This window comes from Canis lupus, chromosome 38 (assembly GCF_003254725.2).
Source record: "Canis lupus dingo isolate Sandy chromosome 38, ASM325472v2, whole genome shotgun sequence".
NCBI lineage: Eukaryota > Metazoa > Chordata > Mammalia > Carnivora > Canidae > Canis > Canis lupus.
In genome coordinates, this window is record NC_064280.1 from 2,488,877 (window position 1) to 2,512,217 (window position 23,341).

General features: G+C 48.5%; 1 pseudogene; it reads left to right on the forward strand.

Annotated features, from left to right (window-relative positions):
- The first annotated feature begins 19,997 nt into the window (after positions 1-19,997).
- On the forward strand, positions 19,998-22,652 carry LOC112642919 (ribulose-phosphate 3-epimerase-like; annotated as a pseudogene).
- Positions 22,653-23,341: the final 689 nt, after the last annotated feature.

The following is a 23,341-nucleotide window of genomic DNA, read 5'->3' on the forward strand; positions in this document are numbered from 1 at the left end:
GGAGCCAGCCGGGAGAGCACAGAGGGAGTCCCGGGCGGAGTCTGGGGTGCTGGCTGATGTAGCTGCCCCACTTGCTCCCATAACCAAAGGCTCCCTGACTTCTTGGGAAGGAGGGCGGAGGGGTGTAGGTGTAGGAGAGGGCTGGCATGAGAGACGGCCACGGCCAGGTCATGGAACCAGGGTGCACGTGATCACACTGTGATCCAGCCCAGAAGCCATTTCTAAACCTTGAATCCACCTCCTGTGGCCCAACCTCCTCTTACCTGGGGGCCACACAGCCTCCTTACTCGCTTCCACAGCTCTCCGCATCGTGCTCTGCTTTCCAATTCAGCGTCCAGGTTTGTTTTCCCAAGAGCCCTGTGAGAATGCCAGGCCCGAAACCTTACATACTTCCTGACCCTACCTGTCCAGCAGCTTCCCGGCTGGCCGTAAGAACTTTCCAATTTGAAGACATCCTTAGGTTGGCTGCTTTCAGAGAAGGAAGCTAACGCTGAGGTTGGGTGATGCCTTCCAAGCTCATGAAAGTAAAGGGCAGACCAGGGCTTGGTTCTCGGCTCAGCCACCTGTGAGACAGTTAGTGCTTGATGGGAAATGCAGTGGTGGGCGTCGGAGTCGGGCCTTTTAGGCAGGGTTTAGAAGGAGCTAGGACAGATTTGCTGTTTATGAGGCTTCCCTACCACGTGGCCAGCATAGTGCGTGGAAGCATCTCATTGACCCCTCACAGCAGCCCACTTTGCAGGTGAGGACACTGAGCTTGAGTGACTTCCCCAGGGTCCTAAAGCAAATAAGAATCCCAGGTCTGTCCGATGTGCCAGGCACTGGTCTTCCAGGGGAGTAAGAGCAGAGACAAGGGGGTGTGCAAAGCGGGGGGCGGGGGCTGGCCCTAAGAGCCAGGGAAACCAACACGAGGAAGAAGCCTGGGCAGAGGCTGCTTTGCAGGAGCACTGGGAGGGACCACTGTGTCCTAGGCAGTGGCAGCCGCCAGTTCGCAGAGGTGCCTGCCCCTTAAGGACAGGGCAGCCCCTCTGTCCTGGAGGCTCACCTGGGTGGCCAGATGTCAGACGTTGGAGGTCTTTGTGGATGCATCAAGGCTTTACAGCTGCCCTAGAAGGCCTGGGGCGCCCGCTGGACCCGCTCACAACAGGCCTTGGATGTAGTTAGCGCTCACAACCTTTCAGCAGAGACGTCCCACAGGCCACCACTGCCTGCGCCCTGCCGGGCCGCCTGCCCAGCTACGTGGTACACACTGTGGCCAGATCTCTTGGTTTTCTTCCTTGAAGCAGCTCAGCCCCTTGCCACCCAGCTTTCCACTTCTCTCTGCTCTGGCTCCTCCTTCCGGTCTTGATGCTCCACAGCACCACCACCAGCCTTTCTGTCTCCAGGACAAATCATCAGCACTGTGAATTGGCCACAGACTGGCCCTGTGCAGGGCACTGGCACACCCCGATGCATGAGTCCACTTTCATCTTTCAGGGGCTCGGGCCTGCTGCAGAGAGGGCCTTTCTTTACACAGATTTTTGTCAGGCACCCATTGTGTGCTGGGCCCGGATGATGAGGCAGTGAAAAAACCAGCACGGCCCTGCTGTCATAGAACTTAGAAGAATGTCCCCTGAATAAATACATGGCACATCAAGGGGTCAGAAGTGTGGTAAAGCAAATCAAGCAGAGTCGGGGGAGGTGGGATAGCACGGGGTGGGGCTCGCTGATAAGATTAGGGGGTTCAGTGACTTGTGAGGGGGAGCCATGTGGACTCCAAGGACAGAGCCTTCCAGCAAAGGCCCTGAAGGACGTGTATGAGATGAGCAAGGAGGAGGCAGGCTGGGGCACCGCGGCGGGGCAGGCTGGCGAGGTCACCAAGGAGCACGTTGTAGGAGGTGCCGATGCCCGGCTCCAGCTCAGATCCATTGGCTCAGATCGTTTTGGTGGTGGGGCCGGGCATTTGTAGTTTTGAAAAGCTCCCAGATGACCCTATGTATAGTCAGGGTGTGAACCACAAATGATGGGGTGTTGCGGGGCATGAAGGGGAGAAACTCTGGGTTTCATTGGGAGATGGGAAGTCACTGATCTGTGTTTCTCAAGGCTCAGAGAGGCCAGTAGGGGACATCAGCCCTGTGAGGAGGATGCTGTGAGACCCGGAGGGGAAGGACCCCCTCCCCAGGTGTGGGGAGGAAGCGCAGAGCAAAGAGTGGGGGAGGAGCCTCTCCCCTGCGGAGTGCAGTGAGGTGGGGCTGCCATCATATCTCCCGGAGAAAGTGGCTGAGGCTTTGGGATGAGCCTGGCCTCACGGAGAATAAGCAGCTGGTCCGTATTTGAACCCAGGTCTGCCCCCCTGGGCAGTGCCATGCCCTGTGCTACACCGCCTGCCTCTTGGTAGATGTGGGCGGCCGGCACCCGGGCTTTGCCTCTCTCGTCTACACCGAGGATCCACTTCTGGGATCTTGGGGACTGGGAGCAGCACCCTCGCCCTCCGGTCATCTACAAGCATCGGGGACCACAGGCACCAGAGGGTTAGCCAACAGTCACTGTCCCTCCACCCCCACACGACCCCTGCCATCACCCAGCTCCTCCTCTGGACCCTCTGGGCCTCCCACCATCCACCAACTGGAAGGGCAGCTTAGGACCCCGGGCCGCTTCCTGCTCCAGCGCCCTGCTGGTGTCCTTTCCCACGGTCAGAGCTCGGCTCAGACAGAGGGACAGGGCTGAGGGCAGCTCCCGTGGCAGGTGGCGTCACCTCTGCCTTCCCTGCCCATCAGCATTTTCTCCTCTCCCTCCTCCCTCCATCTGGGTACCTCTCTCTAGCCCCTTTCCCTCCACCACCCCCTCTTTCTGCCCCTGCCCTCCTTCGTCTCCTCCGTGGGCAGGCAGGGTTCAGCCAGAGTGTGCGTGGCCCTCCTGGGGCTCGGCCCTCCTGGGGCTCGGCCCTCCTGGGTGCAGTCAGCATCCTCCCCGCTTGGAGCTTCCAGCCCAGGTCCTTATCTTCCTGACTCCTCCCTCCCTCGTTCATTATTCATCTGAAGGTTTCTGACTCTGGGCCGGGCTCTGTTTCCAGTACTCGAGATACAAACTTGACCCTGGCTTAGACCCTACTTGGGGGAGCTCAGAGTCGCAGAGTCTGAGTCGGTTAGGATGTGGTCTTGGCTTCCTTTTGTGAGATCTAAGCTACTTGGGGGAAGGGAAGTTGTCTTTCAGTCATTCTTCTAAAATTTACCAAGTTCTTTTTTTGTTTTGTGTGTTTTACATTTCAGAGATGACAAAACCTTTTCTTATGCCACCTATGTTTTCCATGGAGGGGAGGTCAGCTGGGTCCTGGGTTCCTGGGAAGGAGCCTCGCACATCCAGGGCTCCAAAATACACGGACCTGGATTCAGATCCCATCTCTGCTGCTTGCTTGCTGGGTCACCTGGGCATGTTATTTAACCTCACTGTGCCTCGGTTTCCTTCTCTGTAAAACAGATAGCAGCAACACCCTTTTTCGCAGGATTTCTAGGATTCATGAGAGCATGCCAGCCTGGGGTTGGGCACCAAGTGCTCAGTAAACGGTGGTGTAGACGCATTGCACATGCCCACCCCCTTCTCCGACAGCAGGAATTCCAGCTCCCTCCCCCAGGGGGTCCCAGTCCTGGCATTAAAACTGGACACTTTTTCTTTTCTTGCTTTCCTCACCCTTGATAAGATCTCAATCATTAGTAAGGAGGTATTAAGCACATTCTACTTAGAAGATGACCTCAACTCCAGGTTTTGTCTCCATGGAGATTTAAATGCAGCTGGGGAAGTAATCATGGAAGAAAGTTTACAAGAAAAGCATTGGGTCAAAGTGTCACTCAATGTGGGTCGGCTTCCTTCGGAGGTAGTGAGTGCTCTGTCCCTAGAAGTACTGAAGCAGAGGCTGAGGGAACACCTGTTGGGAACCCCAGGGTGTGTGCACTGCCTCTGATAAGTCTTACCAGTTGCAGGGGAAGGCACCACCTTGGGGTCAGCCAGGTCTCTGCCTGGCCTGGCCCTGTTCCCTGGGTCTCTACTTTGCCAAGCAGGGCAGCAAGGCACCGCCCATGGGGTGCGTGGATTCCAGGGGGTCAGGCCACCCTCCCAGTTGGACTGACTCTGGGGTTTGGGTAGTGAACAAACCTGGGATGCCAGGAGCTGGAGCTAATGACAGTGGGAGTGCTGCCTTGGGGAAGAGGGGATGGGCCCAGGGGGTTAGGGGCCAGTACTGTTTCCTGCCTTGGGCACATGCTTTGAGAGGTTATCCTCAGCCCCCCCATGATTGCACCTCTGACCAACAGTTCCACTTGGTGATGGAATTGACTGGCCAGCTCCACCATATGAGACCATGCAGAAGGTTGGCATTGATGAGCAACAGAGCAGTGCAGTGCAGAGGTCAAGAGTGGAGCTCTCATGCCTGGCTGCCTCCACTTGAATCCTGCTCCCCAACTTCCTGGTTGTTGGGACCACATCACATGGCTGCTCTGGGCCTCAGTTTCCCCATCTGTAAAATAGGGTGATCGTAGGACTGACGTGGGGATTAATGGCTAACACATGGAAAGCACTCAGAATGTATCGGCCACATAGAAAGAAGCGTTAGTGCTGTTCCCAGGATGGCAGCAGGTAGGCACCGCTCACCCCTCTGTTTGCACCGCGAGTTCGGTACCAGAGGCCAAAAGTTTCTTGCTAGAGGAGGCAGGGTTGTGTGGGGACACAGGAATGAGAAAAACCCCTCTGTCCGTGGGGAGCCACCCGTCCTCCCAAACTGCCATCAGAGTTTGAGAATCGCCCTGTCCCTATCCTAATATATCTCTGTTACACAAAGTGTTGTAAGCTTAACAAACTACCTAAATTAAAAAAAAAAAAAAATGGGGGGGAGGGGATACCTGGGTGGCTCAGTGGTTGAGTGTCTGCCTTTGGCTCAGGTCGTGATCCTGGGGTCCTGGGATGGAGTCCCACATTGGGCTCCCCCGTAGGGAGCCTGCTTCTCTCTCTGCCTGTGTCTCTGCCTCTCTTTCTGTATCTCTGAGGAATAAATAAATACAATCTTTAAAATACACACACACACACACATACACACATATATATATATATTTTTTTTTTCTTTAACAGACAGTTATTAAAAATCTCCTTGGCCCAAGCAAGTCTGTGAAACACTAAAGATTTAGAAATAAGTAAACAGTGCTCTCTCCTCAAGGAAGAGGCTTATCTCTCTGGTCACAGAGAGATAAGCCAATTGCATAAATTACAATAATGGCTTCGAAGTGGGCTTCGTTATCTGCACCTCACAGATGCCCCTGTGATAAGCCCGGAGGGTATGAGCAGCCTGCCTGGGGGGCCTCGCCCTGGAAGCCTCTCTCCCACCTCCTCCCCTCCCTCAGCCTCTGCAGTACCTGTGGGTTTTGCAAGCCATGAGTGGCACCTCCATCCTCTCCATCCCGCTCAAGGCGAATAAAAATGAATTAACATATGAGACTCCTGATACCAGAGGAAACTGCTGGAATCCCCTCTTCTCTAGTCCTCTCCTCCCCTTCCGGGCAGCAGGGAGCGCCCCCCAAGCTACCCCTGCCTTGAGCTCAGACCTCTAGGCATAAGTGCTCATTTACAGTCACAAGGTAAAGCCCATCTTGTTTCTAGGTGTTTCCAGACTCTAGTCCCTCTGTCTTCACCTCCAAGATGCTCAGAGGACTGTGGGCCCAGGGGTTGAGGGTTGGAGGGACGGACAGAGGGGCTCTAACATGCCCTGGACTGTCCTACTGTCATCTCCACGGCAGGGTTCCTAAGCCCCCATAGGCTGGGCTCTGACCCTCTTTCTCCAGCTAGTGTCTGAGCAACTACTGCATGCTCTGCACCCCTGCTGCGAGCCCGAGGATCCGCCTTTCCCTGCGGACCTTCCTCCCTCAAGCCTCAGCAACCCCAGAGTGTATCTGTCCCCGTTCCCTCTGTCTGGACTTCTTCTACCTCCTTCAGCAGCTCCAGCTCAGTCAGACTCACGGGACCGTGGGCAGGTGCCTTCCAATTGCTGGGGACTCAATATCCCCATCCTTATCTCAAGGGGGGTCCCGGATGCCCTAGAGTGTCCTCCCTGCTCCAGATTTTACACTGGACCTGTTTACACTCTGATGTTCTGTATGAGTCATTTCCCTCTCTCCTCCTTCAAGCTTGCCTCAAACTCTCCTTCCTCCAGGAAGCCCTCTTTGGACAACCCTGTGAACACTTTTTATGTGCTCAGTTCTGTTGGCAACAAGTAGGGCTACACCAGTGCTGATGCAAGGGTTTCAGGGGGCCTCAGTCCCTCACAAGCTCCATCACCCAAAAGGCCACCCAAATATATACACCCTGAGTAAGAACAGAGCTTCATATGGAAATGTGACCTCTAGGTTAAGTCCTCCAGCACCCCCACCTTCCACCAGTCCTAGCCCCAAACTGACTATCTAGAAATTCTAACAGCCTGTATTGTTGTTTTGTGTGCCACCTTCTTCTTCTTTTTTTTTTTTTTTTTAAGACTACTTATTTGAGAGAGAGCAGGGGCAGGAAGAAGGGGCAGAGGGAGAGGGAGAAGCAGACGCCCCGCTGAGCAGGGAGCCCGATGTGGGAATCAGGACCCAAGTGGATGGAGCAGAAGGCAGACACTAAACCACTCAACCCACTAAGCCACCCGGGCACCTCTGACAGCCTGTGTTCTGTACTCAGGTTTCCAATGTCTGTTAGGTGTCTTCCTAGGGTTCAGGTCCTAAACTCTCCGGGGTCTCCAGTGTGATCTCCCCCAGGCATGCCACCCCACCCCAACTGCTTTGTTCGGGCAAAGACACCCATTGGCGACCAATTAATCCCTTTGCGATGACTGTGGCACTTTCACGCATGGTAGTCCATTTTGCTCTGAAAACACCCTGTGAGGTCGACAGGGCAGGCACAATTACACCTGTTCCATGGATGTGGAAACTGAGGCCCTAGGAGGTTCAATACCTCGCACACGGTTAGTTACCTGACAAAGCAAGGCCTCCACAGGTCCAGCTACCTGCCTCACTACCCTCTGATCTGCTTTGTTAGCCAGCTAGGATTTTAATCCATTCCGTGGCGCTGTTGAGCCCTTGGCCCCAGCGCTGGAGAGGGATCCAGAACAAGCAGATCGGACTTCTAATCTGACTCGCCCAGCTGGTTCAGAATTCAGCTGCTCTTTACCTTCCCTCCTCCGCAGCTGCTGGGGGGGCGGCCTCCCGGCACCCCTCCTTCCCCTCCCGCCGCCTCCCTCCCCCACTAGCTCTGGGAGCCCTGGGGTGGGCGTGGGGTGGGGTCCCAGGAGGATGTGAGTCTGAGGACAGGCGGGATGTTTTCCTTCTCCACATTGTTCGGCCGTGCCCATTGTGTAGGCTGAGAGCTGGACGTCACTGAGTCGCCTGGCTGGCTTTCAGCAGAGCTGGGGAACATTTCCGGAGGGAACTGACCCGTTATGAATGACTGAAGCTTCTCAAAAGTGTTGGCATTTCTTTGGATCGGCCGGACTGGGGGAGCAAGGGCAAGGAAGACTAGAGGACTCCCTGCTCCTGGCAGCCGGCTGCCAGGCTTAAGGTCCCAGGGACCTCGGCTGACATGCTGGCTGCCAAGAGGGCCCTGTTGCCCCCCAGCACGAGGGGTTTGGGAGTGTCAGGTGGAACGGAAGCAGTGGGGTGGAGGTGGATGGAAGGCTTGGCCAGAGGAGCCAAAGTGAATGGTTATTTTGTTTACACCACCTGCCTCCAACTTGAGACCGCTCACATCTGAGGATGGGAACCATCTAGACACCTTTGAAAAGCTTTGTCGAGCTCACCCTACAGGAAACACAAGGTCAGAAATGCGTTAAAGCAGCGCAGTGTTTGCGGTGGATGAGTAATGCTGGGTATCCACTCCCAGGGAAGGTATTCATCGATGCCTCCCTCTCTCCACCATACCACTAGGCTGGGTGTGCCTCCAGAGAGTTCCGGCGTGTAGCTGCTCTGTAGCCATGTCCTCTCACAGGTTGACTTAATCCTCACAGTAAGACCCATGGGGCAGACGTGGTAATCCGCTTCTTATAGATAAGGAAATGGAGTCTTGCCAAGGTTAAGGAATTAGTTCTAGACGACACATACACACAAACACAGAGCTATTTCTTGGCAGAGCTGTGATTTGAACCCAGGTCTGTGACACTGCAAAGTCCATGTTCTATAGCAGGATTTCTCAAACATTTACATAAATGAGAATTGGCTGGGGTGTTAGCCAAGAATGCAGAGTTCTGTGTGCCCTGTGCCTGTGTGCCCTATCCCCATCCCACCCCGCCATCCTCCATTCTCATTCAATAAGGCACGGTTGTGTGGCAAGAATCTGCATTTTTGCCAAATAACACAGGTGATTCTGAAGTGGTTGGGCCACTTCAGGTTGAGAAACACTGCGTTGGGGTCTGGCCTCCATTCTATGATTTTAGCCAAAGGGAGCCCCAGTCTGGTCTGAAAATGTGGGCACAGCCTCAGGCCCCTGCCAAGTCCTCAGGGGGTGGCCCTCTCACCTCACGCATCCCTTACCTGAGGAGTGAAACCCAGGGAGGCAGCCTGGAACCTAAGAAGACAACCAATCTGCAGCCTAGAAAAGTCTCCCATTGCTCTTTATAACATTTTAAACCCACAAGAGGAACCTGTGTGACAAAATCAGGGATAAAGGGGTCCTCGTTCATCCCTCTGATGTTCATGGACCCCTGCCATAGGAAAGAGCTTGCCCAGACACCTCGGAGATCCTGAGATGGCAAGTGGTACAGGTTTCTCAGAGCTGGGTGCAAGCAGGAATCTCCTCTGAGAATTATTTGGGCTTTGCTAAGAATACAGAGTCCTAAGCCCCAACCCAGACCTCCACAGTCAGAGTCTCTGTGGGGTGAACTCTAGGGATCTGTATCTAAAATACACTCCTCAAAAAAAAAAAAAAAAAAAAAAAAAAAAAAAAAAAAAAAAAAAGAAAGAAAAAGAAAAACCACTCCTCAGGCAATTCTGAAGCAAATACGGGTTTGGGAAGTGGTGCCCAGTGTGTCTGGAAGGCAGGGAGGCTCAGGCAACCTGGGAAGGCCCCGAGGCTAGAGCATGGGCTGGGAACCCCGGGGTGCAGCTGTGGGTTAGCAGGAGTATTACACTCGGTGTGTAGCATTCTGGGTTTGAATCCTGGGTAAGTGACCACACCTCCCTGAGCTCAAGTCTTCACAGGCCAAATGAGGTTCATCTGGGCCACCTCCCCACATGGCTGTGAAGACCCAGGGAGCATGCTATGGGCTCTGAATAGTCAGCAGCAGATGTGTGGTGGAAGGAGCTTCTTCTAGGTTTTTAGGCAATGCTAACAGAAGGCTCCTGGCAGCACCCAACATCGAGCATCCAGCTGGCACAGACCGACCTCATTCTTTCTTCTTTTTTAAAAAACTTAATATATTTATTTATTTGAGACAAAGAGTAAGTGAGCAACAGAAAACATCAGTGGGGGTGGGGAGAAGCAGTGGGAGAAGGAGGCCCCCCGCTGAGCAGGGAGCCCGATGGGGGACTCAATCCCAGGACTCTGGGATCATGACCTGAGCCCAAGGCAAATGCTTAACAGACTGAGCCACCCAGGTGCTCCAGACCCACTTCGTTCTGTTGCGGAGCTAAGAGCTGGGTTGGGTGTGGAGGGTTGGAGTTCAGAACCGTGACTCTGGACTCTGATGCAGTGGTCTGGGGCATCCTGGGAGGGTCAGGGCTCAGCCTACGGCTGAAGGACTATGAAGCCCTGGTCCAGCCGGTCCCTCGCCTTCACTGCTCTCCCCTGTCCGTCTGTCTACTCCCCTGTCCATCCATTCTCAAGCCCCTTCACTCCACTTTGGGAGGTCATACCAAAAGTGTGGGCTCTGAGGAGTCAGCTTGAGCCCTTCCCTGTTCTACCCCCACTTTTCCTCACCTTGTTTCCCTGCTGTTGTCCCTGCTGAGATGAGGGGCCTCAGTGCTCGCCCTCTCTTCCCCGCCACCCTCAGGCAGCTCGCAGGACTGATCCCCTCTTCCTTGACACTCATGACCTCTGTGGAGGCTCCATCGCTTGCCCAGCCCACACCCTTTGAGAGGCCCAGGGGCCATCCTCAGGCTGTAGCCAACACCTCCTCAGGGAAGGATCTGCTAAAGCCAATTCACAGGCAGAAGGTGAAAGAGGCATACTGGGCCCTCCCCAGGAATATCTGCACTTCACAGGAGTTGCAAATAAGAGGCACAGCCCGCCTGGAAGAGAACCTCTCCCCCTACAGTTTAGCCTTGTGGTTAGGGACGCAGGCCTCTGGAGCCAGAGGGTTCAAACCCTGGCTAAAACATTCACCAGCCAAGCGACCTGGAGACACCTGCTTCACCTCACTGTGCCTCGGTTTCCCTATGTGCAGAACAGATGTAGTCACCGTACCTATTTCCTTAACACAGGGAAGGCACTCAGAACATGTCCTGCACCTACTAAGTTCTCAGTAAATATTAGCCATTAGTGCTTATTAATGGAAGGATTTTGAACACTGGGCTGCGTAGGTGACTGTCCGTGTCTGTCCAGGGCTGTGTGCCTACCACAGCCAGCCTTAGCCCTGGTGCTGTTATCGGAGGGCAGTGCTGCAAAGGGAGCCAGTGTCCAGGCTCTCAGGCTGGGACTCATCCTCTAGGGAAATCTCCTTGGGAATAAGGGTGAGAGCAGCAGTGGCTGGATTAGGGGTGAGTCTGTAAGAGTATCCCTTACTCTGGGGCATATATGGACAGGAAAGGAATTTGACATCTACCCTCTGCCATTTCCTTTATGTCCAGCTGTCCTGTGAGCTGGGGGTGGGCTCGGTGAGGGATGGGAGCACATGGGGGCCCTTTGTGAACCACTGGATCTATGCACGCTGGGAAACAGGGAACTTTCTGCAAAACGGCAAGAGACTCAAGTTCTCCAGGTGATAAGATGGGCCCTGCTCCAGTCACTCTTCCTGCTCCCATCTCCTCCCTTCTGGCCAGTGTCCCTCCAGATAGAGGCAGGCAGGAAGACTGGAAGGCTCCTTGGGGGTGTGTGTGTGTAAGTCTCTGGCACACATGTTGCCTCATCTCCCAGCCCCACTTTCTCCAAGGACATGAGCAAGGGGCCTCCTCAGGCTCCTGAAGACCACTAAGCACCCTGGGAGAGCTCCTTCTCCTGACATCGGACCACAGGGGATCGGGCCAGTAGTCATCATGGGTATGGAGGATGCGGCCCGACCTGAAGAATGCTGCTTATGTAGGTGACCCCACTAGGAGAGGAACCAGGACTGAGGCCAGATGAGGCTGAACACCACGTTCACATCCCGGAAACTCTGATACGCAGAAAGGAGACACCAACATGATGTGGGGATGGCAGCCAGCAGGTAACTCTCTCAGCACCTGTACCTTGCAGAAGGTGGAAGAAGCAAGCAGGGAATGGCTGTTAGGCCCACACGCTCCAGATGCCCACAGTGAGTCAGGGCTGGGCTACACCTGGAAGCCTGGTGATTCCTAGGACAAGAGCCACACGCATGACTAATGCAGTCCAGAGGCAGATGATGGATGGACCCAGGTCACAGAGGAGGGTACCACTGATTCTGTCTGGGAGGTGGGACATTTGAGCCGCATGGGCTGGGTCGCATTACTGAACCAGAGGAGAACAGTCAAGAACAGTCAAGAGGCCTTGTTTAGGGTTGACAAATCCTCGGTGGGGGGGAGGGGATCAGGGGAGGGATGGGGAGCAACAGAGGAAGATGGACATGCAGGCAGCAGCCTCGATAGCATATGGAAGGGGCCAGGCTTTACTCTGCAAAGAGTGAGGAGGAGGAACCGACATGACATTTTCCTGATTATTAGAAGCAATGTATCTTTATCACAAAAAACTGGGAGAGAAACAATAAATGGAAAAAGAAGAAATTGACAATCACTCATATGCCAACTACCCAGAAATAACCACTGTTAACATTGTGATGTTTTCCCTTCAGATTCTTATAAAGAGAAATTTAAAAAAATATTCTATTCATTTAGTTGAGAGAGAGTGAGAGAGAGAGAGAGAGAGAGAAAGAGAGAGCATAAGCAGGGGGAGGGGCAGAGGGAGCTGGAAAAGCAGACTCTCCACTGAGCAGAGAGCTGGATCCTGAGATCAGGATCTGAGCTAAAGGCAGACGCTTAACAGACCCAGCTACCCCGGGACCCCTAAAGAGAGCTTTAAGAAGGGGATATGCATGATAAGTATAATATGTAACATACAGGAATATTAATATAGCAAAATGCATATTTCATGTTAGATTTTTTTTTTAGAAAGGGCTTTAAACATTTTTTATTTATTTATTTATTCATGAGAGACAAAGAGAGGCACAGACACAGGCAGAGGGAGAAGCAGGCTCCATGCAGGGAGCCCGATGTGGGACTCGATCCCAGGTTTCCAGGATGACTCCCGGGGCTGAAGGCGGCGCTAAACCACTGAGCCACATGGGCTGCCCCTCATGTTAGATTGTTAGAACATGTTCTGAATTCACAGAATATAGGTTAACATAAAAGCTATCTATAATAATGTATTTTAAGATTTTTTACTTCTTGGGCAGCCTGGGTGGCTCAGCGGTTGAGCATCTCCGTTTGGCTCAGGGTGTGATCCGGGGTCCAGGGATTGAGTCCGGCATTGGGCTCCCTGCAGGGAGTCTGCTTCTCCCTCTTCCTATGTCTCTGCCTCTGCCTCTCTCTGTGTGTCTCATGAATAAATAAATAAAATCTTTAAAAAAAGATTTTTTTATGTCTTTATTTAACAGAGAAAGAGAGAGAGAAAGAACATGCAAGCAGGAGGAGTGGCAGGCAGAGGGAGAGTCAGAAGCAGACTCTTCTTTGAGCAGGGAGCCCGACATGGGGCTCAATTCCAGGACCCTGGGATCATGACCTGAGCTAAAGCCAGTCGCTTAACCCACTGAGCAACCCAGCCACCCCCAATTTTTTGTTTTTTTTTAAACAATTTTTTAGTAATCTCTACACCCAACATGGGGCCCAAACTCATGACTGTGAGATCAAGAGTCACATGCTCCATCAACTGAGCCAGCCAGGTACTTTTTAAAAAACTAAACTGAGCCAGCCACTGTGACTTTTTAAAAAACTAAATTGAGATTACACAAAGGGAGAGTTTTAAATTTTATTTATTTATTTATTTATTTATTTTTAAAGATTTTATTTATTTATTCATGAGAGACACAGAGAGAGACAGAGTGAGGCAGAGACACAGGCAGAGGGAGAAGCAGGCCCCATGCAGAAGCCCGACGTGGGACTCGATCCCGGGACCCCAGGATCACGCCCTGGACCGAAGGCAGGCGCTAAACCGCTGAGCCACCCAGGGATCCCTTATTTATTTATTTTTAATAGATAACACTTTCATGTGTTCCATAGCTCAAAAGGTCCAAGAGCATATATAGTGAAAATGTCCCTTTCACCCCATCCCTCACCAGCTAGGTCCCCTCTTAGGAGTCAGTGAATGTTGTGGTAAACTTCCAGGGACTTTATGCATAGACAAGATAAACCTGTCTTATTTTCTCCTCCCTTACATAAATGTTACCCAAGTGTTAGCCACTTACTCTACATCCCCCAGTTTTTACTAAGTATATCTTTGATACTATTTTGTATCAATACATAAAGAGTTTTCTCATTTTTATGACTACACAATATCCTGTGATATGGATATACCTAATTTCTGCCTCCACTCAACCATTTGGGTGGTCCACAGTCTTCCACCCAGATAAACAGTGCTGCAGTAAATAACTTTGACCGTGTGTCATTTTGCATGAGAACACCTCTAGGGATGCCTGGGTGGCTCAGAGGTTAAGCCTCTATCTTTGGTCCAGGGCCTGATCCTGGAGTCCTGGGATGGAGTCCCACATTGGGCTCCCTGCATGGAGCCTGCTTCTCCCTCTGCCTGTGTCTTTGCCTCTCTCTCTGTGTGTCTCTCATGAATAAATAAATAAAATCTTAAAAAAAGGAGGGCCAGAAGCCTGGACCTGCTTTTGGGGAAGGCAGGGCAGGCTAGGAGGCTCTGCCATCAAGCAGGAGAAACCCATCCAGGACTAAACCGTGGTTTGGAACTGCCCAACAAAGACAGTGGATGGAGCTGGATCTGCGGCTCCAACACCGTGCTGAACCTAGAATTATCAGGACAGAGACACGAGTGGGCATTTGGATGAGAGTATGCAGAGGTCTGTGATGGGGCGATAGGGTGACAGGATGATGGGGTGCTGGGGTAGGGGGAAAGCTGCATCTGACTTGAAGTGACAAATGGGACAGAAACAACCAAATGGGAGGAAGGAGGGACACCTGGATGGCTCAGCAGTTGAGTGTCGGCCTTTGGCTCAGGGTGTGATCCCGGGTCTGGGGATGGAGTCCCTCATTGGGCTCCCTGCAGGGAGCCTGCTTCTCCCTCTGCCTGTGTCTCTGTCTCTCTCTGTGTGTCTCTCATGAGTAAAAGAAGGAAGGAAGGAAGGAAGGAAGGAAGGAAGGAAGGAAGGAAGGAAGGAAGGAAGGAAGTATCTCAGGTTTCAGGAACCTCCAGGTCCCAAAGTATTGAGATATTTATTATGAGTATGAAACTGAATTTGGTTCATCCTCCTGTGTTAAAGAGTATGACCTTCAATCTGAAAAACAAAACAGACACATTAAGAAGGAGTTAAGGGGGCGCCTGGCTGGCTCAGTCAGGGGAGGGAACATGTGACTCTTGATCTCAGGATCGTGAGTTCGAGCCTCACATTGGGCATAGAGATTACTTAAAAAAATAAATAAGTAAAAACAAAACAAAAAAAGAGCAAGAAAATTGAAGATTTCTGTTTTAAGACAGACTACTGGCCACACGTTTGTCATCCCTCCTGTGACCCCCCCCCCAAACTGACAGTAAACCAATGAAGGAAAGTACATTTTCCTAACAAGGAAGAGAACAGGAGGGAGGCCAGCACAGATGCACATTTTCAGCAAGTATATAGGGGTGGACGTAGAGATGAGTGGTCCCTGATGAAGAGGGAGGACAGGGAGCCCAAAGTGGGAAGCAGCTGAGAAGGTTGCACATCATCCAGCAGAACCACAGCAGGGCTCAGGCCACAGTGAGGCCATGGGGTTGGACCGTGTGGAGGAAGGAGGCAGGAGATGCAGCCAGGGCTGAAGAGAGGAGGACTGGCTAACACACAGGGACGGAAGATCCCTAAGAAACACGTAGGGCAGCCAGCATCCATCCGCAGTTGGAAGGTTCAATGACCCCAAAGAAGGGGCTTCTACCTCTGTGACTTGGAGCCCCCCTTGTGACCCAGGCTCCATTCCTAAAGGAAATAAAGTCTGCCAACTGACCTACCAGCCTCACTCTTAAATATGGAAAGACAAAGACCATCAGACATTTAACAAAAGTCTCTGGTATGGGACGTCTGGGTGGCTCAGCAGTTGAGCATCTGCCTTTGACTCGGCGTGGAGTCTGGGGATCAAGTCCCACATCAGGTTCCCTGCGGGAAGCCCGCTTCTCCCTCTGCCTATGTCTCTGCCCCTCTTTCTTTCTTTCTTTTTTTTTTTTTAATATTTTACTTATTTATTTATTCAGGAGAGACACAGAGAGGGAGAGAGGCAGAGACACAGGCAGAGGAGAAGCAGGCTCCATGCAGGGAGCCTGATGTGGGACTCAATCCCGGGTCTCCAGGATCACGCCCTGGGCCAAAGGTAGGCACTAAACCGCTGCGCCACCCAGGGATCTCTCTGCCTCTCTTTCTGTGTTTCTCATGAATAAATAAATAAAATCTTAAAAAAGAAGCCTCTGGTATGAAAAGGAAACAAAGGTAAGGATAAGGACATAGGAGAGGATGCTCCACAAGAAAGAGAAATAACTTCAGACACAGAAGACACAAGAAAACTTTCAATAACTAATAGAAGGGATCCTGGGTGGCGCAGCGGTTTAGCTCCTGCCTTTGGCCCAGGGCGCGATCCTGGAGTCCCGGGATCGAATCCCACGTCGGGCTTCCGGTGCATGGAGCCTGCTTCTCCCTCTGCCTGTGTCTCTGCCTCTCTCTCTCTCTCTCTCTCTGTGACTATCATAAATAAATAAAAAAATTTAAAAAAATAACTAATAGATATTTTCAGGGAGATTTGTGGAGGTGCTGCATCCCCAGACAAGGACAAGATGCTATGAAAGAAGCAACCAGAAAATAGTGTGAGTGGGGCACCTGAGTGGCACAGTTGGTTAGCATCTGACTCTTGATTTCAGCTCAGGCCATGATTTCAGGGTCCTGGGATCAAGCCCTGCATTGGGCTCACAGGGAGTCTGCTTCTCTCTCTCTCCCTCTGCCCCTCCACCGACTCTTGTTCTCTCTCACTCACTCTCTCAAATAAATAAATAAAATCTTTTAAAAAATAAAATAAAGAAAGGGAAAAAAAGAAAATAGTATGAGCTACCAGAGATTAAAGATAGGATTGTAGAAATAAAGATTTCAATAAAAGATGTTGGAAGGTAGAGAATTACAGAATCATTCTGATGAAAGTCTATCCAGGAAAAATGTACAAAGAAAATGAAAGGGATGACATTCTAAAATAAGAAAACAAAATAATTCCCCAAAGCCAAAGAACACAATTTTCAAATGTAAAGGAGACATCAAGAATCACAAGTGAATGAGAGATCCACACATAAGCACTGTCATGACAAACGTTTAAAATAGCAATGTTAAACACAAGATCCTAAAAGTTTCCCTAGAGGGGAAAAAGTTTACATCGAAAAATATTAAGAATTAGCGGTGCCTGGCTGGCTCAGTAGGTGAAGCATGCAACTCTTGATATAGGGGTTGTGAGTTCAAGCCCCACACTAGGTATAGAGATTACTTTAAAAATAAAATCTTAAAAAAAATGAAAGAATAAGACTGGCCTCAGGATTCCCATTAGCTAAGGCTTTGACATTGTGTGAAAAAAGCAATTTTTAATGCAGAAATCTATATCCATTCAAATGACCATTCAAGTGTGAGGAGGCACCATGACACTTTCAGAAATGAGGGACTCAGAAAATCCATGTACCATAAGCCTCTTCTTAAGAAATTACTTGAAGATGGGGTGCCGGAAAATGATAGTGTAAACAAAGAAGAAAAAAAGAGGGAGGGAGGAAGAGAAGGGGGAAAGAAGGGGAAAACAGTGGGACCAGCCCAGGGCATCAGTGAAAGGAAGAAGTCCTAGGTGGACAACCATGTGACAGAAAACTCACCCAGGGTCACCTGCCTGGCTTGTTGGAAAAGCACAGGATTCTTTATTACAGGGTTGTGAGTTTGAGCCCCACATTGGGCATAGGGCTTACTAAAAAAAAAAAAAAAAGGTAAATAAACAATAAAAAAGACAACTTGCCCAAATTAGAGCATAAGAGAGAGGACTCTGTGTGAGGAGTTCCTGGGGTAAAGAAAGGGCGGGGCTTCATACACAGAATATTTAATAGGCTGAAAAGTTGGAAAACAAACTTGAAGAAATGGTTATGTAAAGTGAAGAGAAGAAAAGAGGAAGAGGAAGAGAGGCATCCAAACTCTAGGATAAACTAAAACAAATGAAAGGAAACGTTGTTATAGGACATTGCTGGCTCTGCCACAAACAATTTTTACCTTGCCTCAAATGTAAATGTTATTTACTGGATTTAAGCATCTAGAACCAACCTATAAGCAAAGCACGAAGACAATTATGGTTAGAAAATTAGAATATAGTGTTAGCAACATTGAGCATTTCGAGTAAATGCTCAGAAGACAAAGTTGGGAAGGAGAGCCCGAGGGGAAAGGTAGGAGTGATGGTATCCTTCGCCTACAAAATAGTGAGTCCAAACTAGCAAGAACGGACAGGATGGGAAATAAAGATATAAATATGTTACTTGAAACAGCAAGTAACGAACAGGTTTATTTTCATTTTACTGGAAGGAACTGAATAAAAACAGCTCTCTAACCGTGTTGGGAGGACAGTGGGGAGAGGGCTGTACAGATGATGTATGTGAACTAAATCCCTATCCTCCTCAGCTAAAAAATCAATGGAGGATGTCTACAATGGAGAAATACAGAAACAGCAGCATAAGCAGATTATTTAGAAACATGGAAGTCACTCCCAGAGTAACAGGTAGAAGTAGTTGCCTCCAAGGAGTGAGACTAGCAGGGTAGGAGGGATGAGGTAGTAGGGCTGTTTACTGTGGGCTTCTCTGTTCAACCGTAGTTAAAACCATGGGCAGGAAGTGCTTGGATATAAACATGTAATTGCATCACAAGGTAGACAAGAAGGCAGGCGATGGGAGCTCATGTGCCTCACACAAGTGCTAGAAGCCACACTTGAAGAAATTTGACACCCAAGTCATGAAATACCTTGCAGGTAGGAGGGAAAAACAACCCGGATTAATGATGAGGACATCGGAGATGAGAGAATGTTCTGATTTTCACAAAGAGACAGAAGGTATTTCTGGAAACTACGGGCCAAATGGCTCAATATAGAATCCTGGCAAAATTCTAGCACAGATTATTAAACAGATGGCTTGGGAGTGCTTCGGGATTTATTTATTTATTTATACTCTGCCTTGTTCCAAAAAAGAAGGATTTGTAGAGGCTTACAGAGAGGCATACAGTACAACAAGATAAAAAATAATTTTCCATGAGAAAAAGATTCTCAGGAAGTTAACCATAGAGTTGCTCTGTGACCCAGCCAATCCGCCGGTAGGTATGTGCCCAAGAGAACTGAATCCTGTTCACATGGAGACCTGCATGTGAATGTCCATAGCAACATGACTCATGATAGCCAAGAAGTGGAAACCCAAATGTCCATCAACGGGTGAATGGAAAACCAAAATGTAGTACAACCGTACAGTGGAATTTATTGTTCAGCCATAAAAAGGGGTGAAGTGGGGCACCTGGGTAGCTCAGTGGTTGAGCATCTGCCTTTGGCTCAGGTCATGATCCTGGGGTCCTGGGATCGAGTCCCACATCGGGCTCCCCACACGGAGCCTGCTTCTCCCTCTGCCTACGTCTCTGCCTCTCTCTGTGTATCTCTCATGAATAAATAAATAAAATCTTTTTTTTTTTTAAAAAGGGAGTGAAGTACTAAGGTGCCACAACATGTAGGAACCTTGGAAACATGCTAAATGAAGGAAGCCTGACCTAAAAGGCCACATATGATCTGATTCCATGTCTACGAATTGTCCAGAATAAGGAAATCTATAAGGAAAGAAAGTAGACAGTGATTGCCAAAGGCTGAGAAGAGGGGGGAGGGGACGTGGCTGCTAATGGGGATAGAGTTTCTTTTTGGAGTGATGAAAATGTTCTGGAATTAGGTAGTGGTGATGGTCACACAATCTTGTGAATATACTAAAAACCACAGATTCATACACTTTATTTTTTAAATTAATTTATTTAAGTAAACCCCCAGTGTGGGGCTTGGAACTCACAACCCCAAGACCAAGAGTCAAATACTCTTACAACTGAGCCGGCCAGGCGCCCCTGAATCATACACTTTAAAACAGAACTTTAGGGGCAGCCCCAGTGGCACAACGGTTTAGCGCCGCCTGCAGCCTAGGGCGGGATCCTGGAGACCTTGGATGAGTCCCACGTCAGACTCCCTTCATGGAGCCTGCTTCTCCCTCTGCCTGTGTCTCTGCCTCTCTCTCTCGCTCTCTCTCTCTCTCTCTCTCTGTCTCTATGAATAAATAAATAAATAAATCTTTAAAAAAAAAACAAAAAAACCCGGAACTTTAGGGATGCCTGGGTGGCTCAGCAGTTGAGCGTCTGCTTCAACTCAGGGCGTGATCCCAGGGTCCTGGGATCGAGTCCCATGTTGGGCTCCCCACAGGGAGCCTGCTTCTCCCTCTGCCTATGTCTCTGCTTCTCTCTGTGTGTCTCTTGTGAATAAATAAATAAAATCTTTTAAAAAAATAAACTAAAAGAGAGGATTTTAGTCCGGAAGACTCTACCAAGAAGGAGATAAGACAGCGTAGCCAGTCAGGGCAACACTTTTGTCTTATGGGGGGGACTGGGGGGTAACTTGCTCTTAGGAACCAGGACCATGGCGTCTGGCTGCAAGACTGGCTCATCCATCCTTAACAGCGATTTGGCCAATTTAGGGGCTGAGTGCCTCCAGATGCTGGACTCTGGGGCTGATTATGGATATGATGGACAGGCATTTTGTTCCCAGCATCACTTTGGACATCCTGTGGTAGAAAACCTCCAAAAGCAGCTAGGCCAGGACCGTTTCTTTGATATGCACATGATGGTATCCGGGCTGGAACAGTGGGTAAAACCAATGGCTGTAGCAGGAGCCAAGCAATATACATCTTGAGGCCACCGAGAACCCAGGGCTTCGATTAAAGACATTCAGGAGAATGGGATGAAGGTTGGCCTTGCCATCAAACCAGGAACTACAGTTGAGTATTTGGCATCATGGGCTAATCAGATAGATATGGCCTTGGTTATGACAGTGGAACTTGGGTTTGGAGGGCAGAAATTCATGGAAGATATGCTGTCAAAGGTTCATTGATTGAAGACTCAGTTCCTGTCCTTGGACATGGAAATCGGTGGTGGAGTAGGTTCTGACACTATCCGTAAATGTGCAGAGGCAGGACCTAACCTGATTGTGTCTGGCAGTACCATTATGAGGAGTGATGCCTCCAAGTCTGTGATCAACCTGTTAAGAAATGTTTGCTCAGAAGCTGCTCAGAACCATTCTCTCGATCGATGAAACCACAAGGAGTCCAATGTTTATGCTCATGAAATCTTTTGCTGGAAGACAAGAATATGGACTACCAAATTCTATCACAGTTGAAACAGTGCTGTTTTCCTGAGCAGCTATTCATTCTAGTGGCTAAAATCTGTTCTGCAGAATGTTCCAAGAGATTAGGAATTGGTGTGTATTTTTAGTGATGGAATTTAAAGATTAGTGTGGTAAAATAACATTTTTACTGGGAGACTTGGTTTTTATAAAGTAAAAATATGGCTGTATTAAGTTTATAAACAAAAAATGTGTCTTAATGCCTAATGATGGCCTACTAGCTCCGATGAAAAAAATGTGTTTTTTCTGCATTTTAAATCTTCTCATTTCTTGATTGTTTTCCAAAGCAAAAGAAGCCCTTATTCCTGTTTTGTGTCCTTATTGATTTGAGTGTATGTGTGTGACAATATGACTAGAACGGAACTTGTGAAAAATCTAGGTTTGAATCAGGCTAAGATGGCATACTGTATTACTGCTTCTTAAACATCTATTTTTTACTTTGCACCTTGTATTTGATACATAAAAACTGTAAAAACAGTGTATGAAGCCCAGGGATTTCAGATGGCCTGTTTTAAAGTCCAAGTATAGATTTTATCAAGGTGTTTTCTTTGTTAGCTCTGCTGGAGGGACAGGTTATACACTGATCCCCATCTATCTCTCTTCTTACTCACTATTCTTAAGGATGTGAAATAATGTGCTCGCTCCAAGCCAAAAGGAAAAGAAAGCCTCTATTTGGAAGTAATATTGAGTTGAATCTGGACTCTTCTCTTTTCCAACTATTCAACTTTAGCAAATCAAATCAACTAGCCTCTTTGAGTATCTGTTAACTGATTTATACATTGAATATAATTATAATAACCATGCAGGGTTGTGTTGAGCATTAAGAGAGAGTGTGCTACATGTAAAGCTTCCACTACTATTCCCAGAATTGTAGGATAGTTGAACTGAGGATGCTCAATACAAAGTAGCTGTCGGTATAAAAGTTTATGTTTTGTAGCCTATATAGTACTTCGATATAATCTCATTAAATCCAAAATCACTCTTATGAGTGGTAGGACAGGTACTTTTGACCCCATGTAAAAAAATGAAGAAATGAAGAAATGAAATGAAGAAACTAAAACTCAACAACTGATACCAGGGAAAGAATCCAGTAAAGCACAGGATTTCTGGTTTGTACTCTTTATAAATGGAGCCCTTGGGAAATAGATTAGGCAAAGGAAGCCTCTTTTATGTAACATTGTCTTATTTCCAGTCTAATTTTACCCTGTAGTGGAACCAGATGGCTGAGAACATTCTGGATACTATGGATTTTGACCCCAAGTATATGTATCATATCAATCCCACAAAAACCAGATAGGCCAAAACATGACAAGGTACAAAGTTAATCTGTAAACTAAATATTTAAAATTGTGTCCCAAATTATACTTTGACAACAGATATGTATCCACTACTTCATTCTTGCAAATTCTCTTGTTATATATTACATATACTGAAAAAGAAACAGGAGACCAGTTTCATTAAACTTCTTTGGGCTACTATGAGTTTTGAGAAATAAGGTTTGAAAAATAAGAACATTAACACTTCTGCATAGACTAGAGCTTGCTTGTTTGTTTCTATACTACAATGTAAAAATTTGTTGGTTTCTGTTTTGACTTAGAAAAGCTTTGTGCCCTGAATAGGTGGTGTTTAATCACATCAGATAACATGAGGCATATAGAAATAACTTTAATTAAAAGACATACATAGAAGATTATAATGTCAGACATGACCAAAATATTTGAGCTTATTTGCCTAGACAACTTGGGTTTGCCTGGCTTTTGTTTTCTTAAAAAAAAAAAAATGTACAGGGATGCCTAGGTGGCTCTGTTAGTTGGGCAACTGCCTTCGGCGCAGGTCATGATCCTGGGGTCCAGGGATAGAGCCCCATATCAGGCTCCCTGCTAGGCAGGGAGTCTGCCCCTCACCTCGTGCATGCTTGTTCTCTCTCTTGCTTTCTTTCTCTCTCAAATAAATAAATAGAATATTTTTTTAAAAAAACAAATGTACAATGAAACTACAAAAAAGAGTGAATTTGCTGAGTGAAGTAAGTCAGTCAGAGAAGGACAAACATTATATGTTCTCATTCATTTGGGGAATATAAATAATAGTGAAAGGGAAAATAAGGGAAGGGAGAAGAAATGGGTGGGAAATATCAGAAAGGGAGACAGAACGTAAAGACTGCTAACTCTGGGAAACGAACTAGGGGTGGTAGAAGGGGAGGAGGGCGGGGGGTGGGAGTGAATGGGTGACGGGCACTGGGTGTTATTCTGTATGTTAGTAAATTGAACACCAATAAAAAAAAAAAAAAAAAAAAAACAAAAAACAAAGCATAAAACAAAAAAAAAAGAGTGAATTTTTTGGAATGAGGATTATATCTCAACTAAAAAAAATTAGAAAAAATGAGTAAAGGAGGATAAAAAGACAGAAAATAAAGTCAGCACAGGATACATATACTATAAAATTCTGTACAGGTGATAAAGGTGGACCATGACTTTGGCCATGAGCTTTCCAGCAGCTGCTATCAGCTTGGAAAGAGTGTTAATTAAATGATTCCCAGAATCCACAAGATGAAAAGGAACTTGATGCTCCGAAGAATTGCAGCT